This window comes from Melospiza georgiana, unplaced genomic scaffold (assembly GCF_028018845.1).
Source record: "Melospiza georgiana isolate bMelGeo1 unplaced genomic scaffold, bMelGeo1.pri scaffold_29, whole genome shotgun sequence".
Classification (NCBI taxonomy): domain Eukaryota; kingdom Metazoa; phylum Chordata; class Aves; order Passeriformes; family Passerellidae; genus Melospiza; species Melospiza georgiana.
This window is the reverse complement of record NW_026652215.1, coordinates 2343944-2357175: the sequence shown is the minus strand read 5'-3', so window position 1 is coordinate 2357175 and position 13232 is coordinate 2343944.

Here is a 13232-nt window from a genome sequence, read left to right as displayed (position 1 = left end):
CTGCAGGGAGCAGCAGCTGCTCCAACTCGACCATCAGCTCTGGCAGCAAGGGCTGGGAGGGACAGAGCTCCCTACAAGGCCTGCAGGCTGCACCAGCTGGGCTAAGGAATGGATCCACAGTGCTCCTTCTCACGTCTTAGGCCTCCCTAATCAGGGGTCATTCAAGCTTTTCCTTCTGATACTGGAGTTACCATGATTTTTCAATTGGTTGGCCTCTGATGTTGTGCTCCTTGTTTTTCTTGTGGGCCAGGACCAATACCAGCAGACTGGTACTACATTTAGTCAGTGATTTGGACTTCTACCCTGAATTTTTGCTCTTTTTTTTCCCCTGCTCCTTCAAGTGTCACCCAGCCTGGCCTTCCCTGGCACCCTGCAGCAAATTTATCCACCAACTTCAGCACAAAACTGGGACACCCGGCTTGGTGACACAACTCACACAAGGTCAGGTTTATTCCCTGCTCTCTGCCCCAGCAGAGGACTCCGTGTCAGAGCCTCTGGAGAAGCGTGGAGGGCAGGGCTCAGGGAGGTTGTGCCAGCGCAGGATTTGAACTCAAGGCACCAGGAAGCACCAACCCTGCTCAGGGCAGCCATCTCACAGCTCTCTAAACCAGTGTGGGCTCTGTCCTTACCAGGCTCCTCGGGCTCCTGGGAACTGTTCCTGCAGCTCTCGGTGCCAGATGAAGCTTCCTCTGCTGCAGCTCTGTTCACAGGCTCCCCTCCTGAAGAATCAGGGGCAACACCAACATTGCCCTGAACAGAAAAACAGAAAGAAAGGAACTCAAAGATCACTCACTATTTTGCTGGAATCATATCAGGGATACAATAACTGTCCTTCTCCAATCCCAAAGGACATGGAGACCAGAGGAGGGAACACTGCCCACACAGTTCACATGACAAGCCTTTTAAACTCAGGATTCAGGGGGCCAAGGTGATGCCTGGAGGACACACATGGGGCAGTAGTAGAAGGCTCCAGGAAGCAGCAGCTGCAGCCCTGCCCTTGCTTTGCCTTGGCCTTCCCACCCAAAAGAGGCACAGCCCACATGTACTGCAGCTGCAACAGAGGCACCTCTGGCATGCCCCTCCCTGCACAGGACACTTGGCCTTCAGTGCCACTTCTCCCAACACTCTTCTCCTCTTTCCCAGCAAGTAAAACCTCTTCATTTCTTTTTCATCCCCTCTTTTAGAAATCCAAGAAGAATTCAATACCAAGAATAATTCAATAGCTAAATAATAATGAAATAAGTTCAATTCAAGAAGCCTTTGCTTCTCAACCGTGTAACAACGTTCAAAAGCTCTCAGTGCAGCCCTTTTATCCCCATCCAATGGAATTACCTGAGCACAGGGAGATCTTTCAGACAGGGACCTCCTGATCTCCCGAATCATTTTCTCTACAGCAAGGCCCAGATCTGCTGGTGGCCATTCCTCCTCCCCAGGTGCGTTCTGTGCTGAGCTGGAGGCCGTCCATGCTGCACAGGCTGCACTGCCGGGTGGAGTGCTGGGCCCTGAAGTGCCCAGGGTGGCTGCAAGAATCCAAACACATTGGTCAGGCTCCACAACGTGGCTGTGGGACACAGAGCTCTAGTGCTGCTGTGGACCAAACATCACGGGAAGCACACAGCAAAACCAGGCAGAGAATCTTTTGGCCTCCTAGGTGCCCCTTCCTAGTAGGCTTGACAACTTCTGGCTGAGAATGGCAGAGCCTTGCGGCAAAATACTTCAAACGGTCACTATTCAGGACCTTTTGGAAAAACAAGGCTACAACTCTTTTCTTACCTCGTGCGTCGTAGGCTGAGGGCTGCTGCTCCCTGTGGAGCTGCTGGAAGCTGCAGGGCTGGATGGCGAGCACCTCCCGCTCGGCCGGAGGCAGCTGCTCCCCGTAGAGCTCCTGCGAGCGGCTGCGGGGCCCCTCCCGCCCGAGCGGCAGCGGCCGCTCCCCGTGGAGCCCGAGCAAGTGGCAGGGCGGGATGCTGAGCACCGCCCACTCGGCGGGCGGCGGCCGCTCCCCGTAGAGCTCCTGGAAGCGGCTCGGCCCCTCCCGCCGGGCCGGCAGCGGCCGCTCCCTGTGCAGCAGGTGGAAGCTGCAGGGCGGGCGCCAGGCGAGCAGCGGCCGCTCCCCGGGGTGCTGCTGGAGGCGGCCGGGCCGGGGGCTGCGCAGCTCTCGCCCGTCCGGCAGCGCCCGCTCCCTGTGCAGCAGGAGGAAGCCGCTGGGCGGGCGCCCGGCCGGCAGCGGCAGCCGCTCCCTGGGCAGCGGCGTGAAGCGACCGTGCCCGTGCCGCCCGACCGGCAGCGGCCGCGCTCCGGGGAGCTGCTGGGAGCCACGGGGCGGGCGCCTGCGGCCATCCCGGCCCGCCGCCGGCCGCTGCCTGTTGGCCGTGCTCCGGCGCTTGATGCGGAGCAGCAGGTCGGGGCGGTCGCGGCGAAAGCAGGGGTTGCTGTAGTGGAGCCAGGCCCCGGCATCACCCAGCGCAGCCGAGCCGAGCCAGCCTGGTACCTTGTGGAAGCCGTAGCGGTAGAGCTGCCGCACGAAGCTGCGGAACTGCGTGGCCCTGAAGGTGTGCGGCACCGGGGCCGGCCCATGGCCACGGCCCCTGTGGGCGCGGCCCGAGCTGAGCAGCTCTCGCTCCAAGAGGGAGCGGTCGATGAGCAGCCCCTGGGCGCGGCTGTCCCAGCGCACGGAGCGGACGCGGGGGCTGTTCACCAGGCGCCAGAGCTTGGCGGGGAAGGTGCGGGCGCTGAGCCCGGCGGGCAGCGGCAGCTCCGCCATGGCATCGGTCACCGACTGTGGCCACAACGCCCGCAGCGCAACGGCCGCGGCTGCGCCGGCGGCGCGCGGCCTGAGGGGAGCGCTGCGCTCGGGCCCGCGGGGCCGCGCGCGGCAGAGCCGGGGCTGCGGGCACAGCGCGGGCGGGGCGGCTCCGGGGCTGGCCGGGCTCGGCTCGGCTCGGCTCGGCTCGGCTCGGCTCGGCTCTGCACGGCACGGCACAGCACAGCAGGTTATCCCCACTCTGCATCCCGTGCCTGGGTCGCCATCAGGGACAGAGAGGAAGGACATTGCTCTGTTTTGGCTGGGAAAAGGATGAAAAGGGGTGATTAGAAAACATTCATTTGGTCTCCTTTTCCACAGACTAGCTGGTTTTATTTCACTATGTCTTCCTGTCTTTGGCAGAGTTGGCACATTTCTCGTGATTCGGAGTCAGCTACAGCAGCAGGAATGGGAAGCAATTTTGTTAGCATTGATATCAAAGCCAAAGTGCTGCCCCATGGATGGATGTTGCTTTCTTCAAGGGATTTTTGGCCTAGAGCTGTAGCAAACTCACACTGGTGTCTTCCCAAGCAGCGTTGCCTTTGTATTTCCACAGGAATCACCTCTTCTTTTTTTTCCCCCCATTTGGGGAGAGCTCCAATGTAAATGCCTCCTGCAGCCAACTCTTGTCACTGTGGACTGACAAAGGAGATCTGGCAGTGGGGAGAGACTCCCTAGAGCTGCTGTGGAGAGCTGAAGGGGGAAGCTTTGTCCCTTAGTCTTGAAGTCTTGTTGGGGAGCTGCTCGTGCTCTGGGGGACGGACACCAGTGGTGTTTATCCAAGCCTTGCAAGTTCATTCCTGTAAAGAAAGAAAGTATACGGATGCCAGATAGAGAAACAAGGTGTATGGGAGAGAGACGGGGAAAAGGAGAGGGGTAATAGAGAAAGGAGCCCTCCGCAGGCAGAGATCAATCTTCATGGAGGTAATGATCGATGCTCAGTTTATTGCAAATCTCAGGGTACATTTATATGCTAACGCAGGGTTCAGCAACGGGAGAATACTTATAAGTGGTTACAAAGTGTTACGTGTAGGACAAAGAGCCAACATATCTTTGGTCAGGTACACAGATTGGCAAAAGTGTCAGCAGAACATTCTGCCCCATATCTTCTCTTCACATCCCTAGAGCATCTTGCTTCACATCTCTTTTCCTGAGGTACATCTTGGCAAACTTCTTTATATTGTTTGCCCAAGGGCAGCATGCTTCTGGTCTAAGGCAACCTATGCAGGGTTGTGCATCTTGCTTCTATCCAGCGTCTGCTCAAAATGCTCTCTACATTCCTGAGCTTCCTGACACACCACAGAGACTTTGGGGTTGGTGTATTGGCAAACAAATTTCAGTCTGGGAACTTTTTGAAGTTCCCCATTCTTTTTTTTTTTTCCTTTCCTCCAGAAATACTGTCATAATCTAATGCTTCCAGAGAATCTTTTCCTACTTTTTGGGGAATTCCTTTTGCTGCCCTCCCAGACCAGGCCAATTCCCAGGGCTCCTTCCCAAAGTGAGGTGCAGCCCATGGCCTCCACTCTCCAGCTGGAACAGAAGGAAGCACAGAATTCGCTGTTGTGGGAGAGGAGCTTCTCTTTCCTGCCTGCTTTCCCTTTGGGACAGGTTGGTGTGTGCTCATTTGATAAAGGCAGGTTTAAACTCTGAAGCAGCTGTGTTTCAAACTGCTCCCTTCTCCAGCTCTTCTGTGGGTATCCTTGGACAAAAGGCCTTTTGATGGGAGCTCTCTGTGGCAGGTTAAGGAAGGAGGTTGATACTTCAGGGTTGTGAATGCTGAAAGCAGCTGGTTTCTGGAGGTGTCGAGAACTGGGAGTGGCTCCTTTTCTCACCTGCCTGCAGAAAAGGAAGTTGCAAAGTGGGAATTTCATTTGTGGAGACGGCCACCAGGGGTGTTTGCCAAGAGATGGGCTGGCAGAGAGGCAGGTCTCGTGCTAAACTGGCTGTGTGTTTGTTTTGATGGTGGAGAGGGTCAGAGATGCAGACACAGACACCAGCTGAAGGAATAATGTGATTTCCTGTAATGCAGAAGTGCAAAAAAGAGTCAGGAAAGGATAAGCTAAGCAATGCACCTCAGCATTAGTACAAAAGGGTGCCTCTGGTGATTACGGAAGATCCATCACCAGGTACCCCAATGGTTTCCCCTTCATCCAGAGCTGCACATCAGCTGGGGGAAGCTGTCCCAGCCCAGCCCTGCAGAGCCACGGCCGGGAACCGGGAAATCCTGCGGTGCCTCCACATTTGGCGGCCATGAGGCTCCCGAGTGCGCTGTGAGAGTAGCCCGGCTCTGACAGTGCTGGGCGAGCAATGTGCCAGAGCTTCTGCTGGGGCACAGCTGGTGTCATTCTCCTCTTGGTTTTCTCCCCGAGCTTGCCCAGTGCTCAAGGAGGAACCAAGTCCAGGTGTGGCCATGTCAATTTTCCTCATGCAGAAAGGTGAAGACGTGTTTCACCAGTGAATGGATGCAACAATCCTTTTGATAATAACACTTTGTTAAGGAGCAGATACATGGAACATTGGCTTGGGAAGGTCACCTAGAGGGCAGCTTTGGCTCAGGTCCTGTTGTTGAGGCTTCAGTCAGGGTCTGTTGTTCAGGCCCTTCGGTATTTTGTGGTGCAAATCACACCTGTGCAGAGCTGCAAACAAACAAGTCTGTCTTTAGCACATTTGAGACAGGAACAGCATTAGCCCTGCAAGGCCAGGCTGGGGCCCAGAGCAGAAGGCCAGCACCCTGCTTTGCCCCCAGGCAGCCCTGCAGAGCAAGCAGCCCCTCCTGCCCAGGGGCTGAGGTGCCCGAAGCTGCCTCCCCGCTGTGCAGCTCTGCAGAGCCCGCGGGGCACAGGGTCCTGGGCAGCCAGGGCAGCCCGGCTGCCTTGGAGCACAAGGAGTGGCCCAGAGAGAAGCTGCTGCCCTTTGCTTTGGAACTGCTCCTCAGAGTCTTGTCATTAATCCACAGTGTCTGATGTGTTTTCCTTTCCTCTCCCAAGTTTAACACAGCTTTTTGAGAAAACTGACTGATGTAGCTGCTGCTGGTGGTGGTGGTGCTTTTGTCTGCAGGTGAGGGCAGGTGATTTGGACCAAGGACGGAGTCCATTGTTAACACCCCAGCTTTGCCAAGTCAAGAAAATCATTCACAATTGGGCTACAAGTGCTGAGCAGTTTTCCTAGGTTTTGGAAAGCTACCACCTGAAGAAACCCAACAGATTTTCCTCCAGGAGGACACCAGCAGTAGCATGATGCCAATGTTTTCCACCCCTTTTCTGTGTCTTTTAAGAGTTCCACAGTGCCCAGCAGGAATGAAATGACGTGTGATAATGTGATTTGAGAGCTCTGTGTTGTTCATTGCCCCATGAGTGTTCATGACAAGCTGGACACCCCACTCGTGGCTCTGTTGAGTTAAATTCATCCCAATTCTGTGCAAACAGCAGCCCTGAGATGCTGAGAAGAGCAAGCACAGTGGGTGGGTGTGCATGCACACACCCGGGGGCTGACTGCTGTGTGTGCAGATGGTTTTGCACTGTTGTAAATCTTCACTCTCCCAAGCTTAAAGACTATTTCAAATATATATGTTAAATGAAAATATATATCAAAAAATAAAATTGTCCAAAAATACATGTGCATTAAATTTCATGCATATTATATATTATATATTTTGATTAATATAATAATAACATAACATAACATAACATAACATAACATAACATAACATAACATAACATAATATAATATAATATAATATAATATAATATAATATAATATAATATAATATAATATAATATAATATAATATAATATAATATATACATGAGATCATTTTTGAAGCCATTGCTTGTGGGGGATATTAGATGATCTCCTAGTGTTTGTACATTTTAGTTTCTGCTACTGCTGATCCTAGCAGCAGCTCCCTGTCAGTTCTTCCAGGTCACTTCACACAAAGGGATTTCATCATTTCAGTGCCTGTGAGAGCTTGGCACTGAAATGCCAAGTTGATTCCCAGCTCTCCAGCCTCCCTCTGGATTTTGGGGCATCTCAGCACTTGTGTCCATGGCCCTTCCTTCATCCCCAGCCTGCAGCAGTCACAGTCGCTGCTGCCTCCCCCTTGCTGCAGCTCATTTGCCAAAGTGCTGCCAAAGGCAGCAGAGCTGGCTCAGGATCCCTGCTGGCTTCTGCTCTCTGGGCTGAGCTTCAGGGGGACACTTGGAGCACTTTCCTAAAGAGCTGCCCATGGGATGAGGGATTTGTCCTCCCCAGGTGGCTCCTGCTTGGATTCTGTGCTCATGGAGCCCCGGAGTTTTCTCAGCAGCCTCTGCAGCGAGTTCTGAGCCCACGTGGGGCTCTGCTGCCAGCCCAAATCTGCGCTTCCCCTGCCCAGCCTGAGGGCAGGTGGGGCATGTGCTGGGCATGGCCGGAGATTGGCATGGCCCAAATCCTCCAGCATTTACATCTGCCCATGTCTTTGGGTAGCACAAATCTACACTTACTTCAGTTGAAACAGTGCATTTATTGCAGATAGTTACACCCGCACTACTAATGTACAAATACACAAACATTAACTTATGTTTAAAAATGAAATTTATTTTAAATTACAACACCTGTGTTACCAATATAGAAACACAGAAATATCAATTTATGATTAAAATCTAATTTATTCTGAGAATTGTGCTATGTAAATATATACAAATATCAACTTCAGTGAAAAAAAAATTACTTTATTGCAACCCTCTGCAACAACTCACTGTACACAAATATTGAAGTTACTGAATTGAAGTTTAAGAATTAAATTTATTACATATTACTACAACCATACAGCCCATATACAAATACAGAAACATCAATATCCCTCTCTAAAGAATCTCAGATCCAGAACTAAATAAATAGAATTTTAGAACTATACAACTCCATACATAATAAATAGAAGTAAATACATATATAGACATAACAATATAGAGATGTAAACATGCATTACATATTTCATGACATATAACATGACAATATAATACAAACATAACAAACCTGTCTATAAATACACAAATATCAATGGACCAATAAAAAAATCCATACGACCCTGCTATAGAAATGCACAGCTACAGAGCTGTACAAGTATGTAAACAGATGCATATACACGCATCAGTATAACAATACACACACATAATATCCCTACACAAATATCAGTCAGTGTATGTAAATATCCCTATACTTGTAACTATCCAAATCTAACTACACATCCATAACCAGTGCTAGATCAGGAGGGATTGCAGCCGCCGATGTTCTCAGGCTCTCGCTCGGTCTCCTCCTCCCGTGCAGAGCAGCTCTCCTGGACAGGGACAGCAGATGGGACATCTGGCAAGCACAGGGAACACTGAGTGAGGGTGGGGACGTTTCCCTTGGCAGCAGCTGCGCTTCCATCAGGGAAGAGGAAATGTCAGAGCCTCCCCAGGAGAGTCAGAAGAAAAAGCAGCCGGGCGGGCCAGGCTGTGGGGAGCTGCTCACTTCTTTCTGGCACCCCAGTTGCTCTGAGGGAACTCCCTCATGTCAGGTTATTGAACCACCTCTGCACCTATCAAGACTGTGGCCCTCAAATCAATCAGCATTTATGTCTCCAGCTGCTTGCACCAATGACAGGGAATGTCCTCTAACAGTGCTGGGGCACAAAGTTACCTTGCACAGGTCATCTGACAGGGCCTTGCTCTTTCGGTGCTTCCTGTGTTTCTCCTTCCCTTCCACTTGGAATTTCTACAGCATTTCTTTTTCTTTCCCCTTGATCAGTGCTGAAATGCGTGTTTCTCTTCCAAGTTTCAGTTTGTTCAGTGATCCTGTCAAGCCTTTTCTCAGAAGCTTTTATCATGGAATTGTGTGTTAATTTCAGAAATGTTGGTGATTTTCTGTGAGATTTATGCAAGTGTCCTGTTCATTGGGCACCAATTTAGGAAGGTACCAAGAGAAAAAGGATGTTCTGTACGTCAGTTCACTAGTGGAATATTCATGGAGAGAGACAGTGATTAGCTCAGTTTTTCCTCTACTAACCTGAAAGTGCAACAGGTAATCTGGGGAGAAATTTAAGCCCGATTTCTGCTTCTACCAGCCTGTATTAAAATGTAAAGTAAATAGAGCAGGGTGAGAATGTCAGTGTTCAGTTCCTGAACTGCCTTGTTAAGGTGTTCTTAAAGTAAGGGAGATAAAATCTGGGTGGGCATTCCTAATTTCCAGCCACTCATTGTCAATTTCACTGACTCTGAAAACAGCAGAGATGTGCACATCATACCTGATCAATCCATTTGGGGATGTTTTAGGTTCAGATTCTCTGAGGCTTTAGATTTTTAGATCTCTAGACAATGCTTCCAGCAATTTAAACAGCTTTCAGAAATTAAACTTTTCTCCTTTTTTCCTCAGTCTTTGCACTCATGTGCACCAGAGACCTTCAGTGAATGGATTCCACTCTAATCCATCTCCAAGCTGAATCTCCCAGCTGTGTTCACACTGGTGGTTCGTGTGTCTCTTCTGCACAGTGCAATTTTAAAATCTTTGTTCCTTATTATCTCTGCCCTTCCTTTTCTCTTTTAGCTTGCAAATGCATGCAAATGTATCAGAAATGATACACCTAATTTCTGACGCATCAGTTCCTGTCTAGCAATTTCATTTTATCCTGTTCTGATGTTCTGCTAGCCTTATATGTTTTATTCTAAGTGGACTCCTGTTTTCTTGCATGTGGAAGTTTTACAATGCAATGCTCTCATTCACCTGCTTCCATGAAACCCTTCACTAACATTAGCACAAGTAACTGTGCGATTCCCTTCTGCTTTGTAGAAGATTGGGAAACTTAAGTCCTGCTCAGCTACAGAAAAACATACATGGTGCTTGGTAATTCCCCTAAGAGCTTAAGCTAATGGTAAATAATGGCAGCTTATTCATTTCATAGAAATTGGGAGAAAAGACATTGCAAATATTGAGGAATGTAGTGCAATATTGATGGGCATCCCTCAGTTATCCAGACAGACTGATGTCATTGACAAAATTCCCTCTTTTCCAAAGGTTTTCATTTGCTTTGGCTGTGTTTCGTATGGCTGCAGGTCACATTTCCCTTGGTTTAAGAAATATCTTGGCAGTTACTCTTGGTGATATATCTTGCTAATTCTGCCCTTGGAGGAATTACTCAGTTCTGCAGTCCTTATTACACTCCCTGTTCTAAAAGACTTTTATGCTATTTTCTGTCTCTCTGTGTTTTCACACTTGTTCAACAAGGTTTTCTTTCTAAGAATATTAGTCACAATATCCCAAAGGATTAAAAAATGCTTACGTATTTTTCCCTAAGTATTTACTGAAGAAAAATAATAATAAAAAATAAACTGTATGCATGCTGGATGTAAAATACAAACAGAAATAAAGTTGAGAGTTCTCCCAAAACCCTTAAGAAAAAAAACCCCATGTATTTGTTATGTTTGCCCAATTATCCCATCATAAAAAGGCCAAACAGTATTGAAAGTAGTAACAATTTTAATTAAATAGTTTAAAAAATATATAAACAAGGGATAATTTGGTTCAAATAATAGCGCATAAGCAAAAACAACCGCGGGGTACGGAGTGCAGGGTTCAATGACCCTTGCCACCTCACGTACAGGCTTGACAAGTAAAAGTCACCCCTTATATGCCATGTGTCAATACCATCTTCTCCTATTTTCGGTTCGTCACTTTTCTGTCTCCGCCTTCATTACCATCTTTATCACGCATGCGCCACCACTCGGTTTGGTGGTCGCACAAGTCTTTGGGGGTCGTCACGGATGAAGGCCCTGTAGTCTTCTTCGTTGTCCTTTAATTCACCTTTGGGTTACACATGCGCACCAAGCCAGTACAATGTAAGCCAAGACTAACGTATCACTGCATCTACATATCAAAGCAATAAGTCCCTTATAATTAGCATTTTCTTGGACCCAACCAGGTTCTTGGTCATTTTTAGCAACTGTATCTTCAGCTTCTTTCCTGTGGTCCTTGAGAACATCTGCTGAGAAGGGGGGGTGGGTGGAGCCACTCCTTTCCCTCTCTTCTTTGGCTTTACAACTTTTAACTATTAACTGTTTTAATTTTCTCAAATATTAATTACTGTATCAATATTGATTACTGTTTCAATTTTTATCAGCACGAATCATACCTATTTATCATAGGGCCTTCCAGGCACCACTGCAGCACTTGGTGACTTTTCCAAGGTAACTCTACTGCAAATAGCCACAAATCCAGGCAGAGACATGGAGCAGAGACACCTGGCAGTGCCTGAGCTGGCCTGGGTGGAGGAGGAGGAAGAAGGCCATGGAGCTGCCCCATCACAGGAGATCGAGGAGGTGGTGCCGTTCAATCCACCGCAGGAGGGTGAGTGGCCGAGCCTGACTGTAGGACTGGTGCCTGCAGCCAGCTTGGCCCCATGCCATGCCATGCTGTGCTGTGCCATGCTATCCCCTGGGGAAAGGCCCACGGACAGGACAGAAGAGGGGCCGGGCAGACAGCCCGCAGTTGCCGTGCTCCATCCCCTGGGCATCCCACGGCTCTCTCTGCCTGGGGATCGCAGGGCTGGGCCATGTTCTCCGGCCTCTCCCGCAGCCCCTCATCTCTGGCTGCGCTCTCTCTTTGCCAGATGCAGCCCTGGAGCGCACACAAGAGCAGGAGTCCAGCCGTGGCCGCTTCCGAAGAACAGCGCAGGTACCTGCAGCCACCCCCACCTGGGCTGGGCCTGCTGTCCCTGCTCAGCCCAGCACCGTGTGTGCAGCACTCCATGAAACATCCCCGGCTTCTTGCCCTTCTCCTACAGCTCGTTTGCAACTTCCTCAAGAGAATTAAAGAGGAGGAAGAGACCATCGCCATGGGCGTAGGCCTCAGACCATACTCGCCCATCTTCCTAAGCAAAACCAGTGCTGCCCTGCTGTCTATGCTTGTAGAGGAAGATTTTTACACTCCAAAGCAAGTAAGCAGCCTGTGGCCAAGCTTTGATCCTCCCAGCAATTGCTTGGCCTCCCAATCCACGCATGTCGCTTGCTGTGAGTCTTTCAGGCCATATGGCAGTGGGGTGGGAAGGGAAGCACTCCTCTGGGGAAGCTGGGAACATTGCTCCCTCGGGCAGCTTTCCAAGTCTCCCCGTGCCTTCTCCAGGTGCCTGCCATGGTGAGCTACATCCACCAGTGGCTCATGGCCAATGATTCTGCTGAGCACAGGCTGGACAAGACCCTGCTGGATCTCACCGAAGCACAGCTAAATGACGCAGTCATCACGCTCCTGCGTGTGGCCCCGTCCTGTGACAGGTATGGGGCCCACTTGCCCACAGGGCTCAGGCCTCTCCAGCCCATCACCCTGCACAGCCTGCCCCAGGTGTCGGAGCAACAGAGTTCCAGGGCCCTCTGGCTGCTCCCTTTCCCAGCCCTGCCATGTCAGCCCCTGAGCCTGCTGCCATGCTCCCTTGCCACCCCTCAGGGCTCTGTCCCCACAGGGCTGGGCTGTCTGGCTGCTGCTGCCAGGGGGGCAGTGGGCAGAGGCAGAAATGGCAGCCAGCTCACCTGCCCACACTGCTGTGTCTGAGACCCCCCTGAGACACAGCTCTAACCCCGCAGAGCTGCCATGGCCATGTGGAAGACCATCATGGGCTCAGCCAGGACTGCGGAGCTGGCGCAGCTGATCCTCCTGGATGTGCTGGGGAGCTGGCCAGAGTACAGCACCTGCACCTCTGATGGGGACAAAACGGGTGTCTTTGCCCTGGCTGTGAGTTCCTGCAACTGGCCTTTGCAGGCCCCAAGGCTGCCTCTCCAGCAGCTCTCCTTCCTCCTTCCCCCACTGCATTTCCCTGCCTCAGGTGCTGGCCTCAAACCTGGCCCAGGGGCAGCTTCAGGCCCACCAGGCCCTGTGCTCCCCTGCCAAGGTCTCTCCGGGCCTCTCCCTGCCACGCTTGGGCCCTGCCACACGGACACCTCGGCACTGAGCGCTGTCTCGCGGGGCTTTGTCCTTTGCAGGCAACTGTGGTGATGTGGAAGATCCTCCAGGTGCCCGGTCTCCCACGGATCTTGAAGGTGTATTTCCCCCGCCTATTTGTGCATCTGCTATTGCAAGTGTTCTTCAGCACTCTGGATATGCCAGAGGAGGTCGACACCTTCTGGAAGGGATGCCAGGAAGAGCACGGCCTTGCCACCATCCCCAACAGGTGCTCCATCCCACTCCTCCTCTCCCTGCCACGTGGCCTGCCAAGGAGCCAGTGCTGCCAGTGTGACCTGGGCTTTGCTCTGCACACAGGTTTGCAGTGCGCACCCTGAAGTCCCTGCTCTGCCTTCTCCGCTGCGAGGATGTGGTGGTGGCAATGGAGCGCAGGTGTGCCTGGGACACGCTGCTCTCTCTTGACACTCACCACTTTGCCGTGGCTCTGCTTGCCAGGTGAGACCCCCTTCTCCCCACTGCCTCTGCCA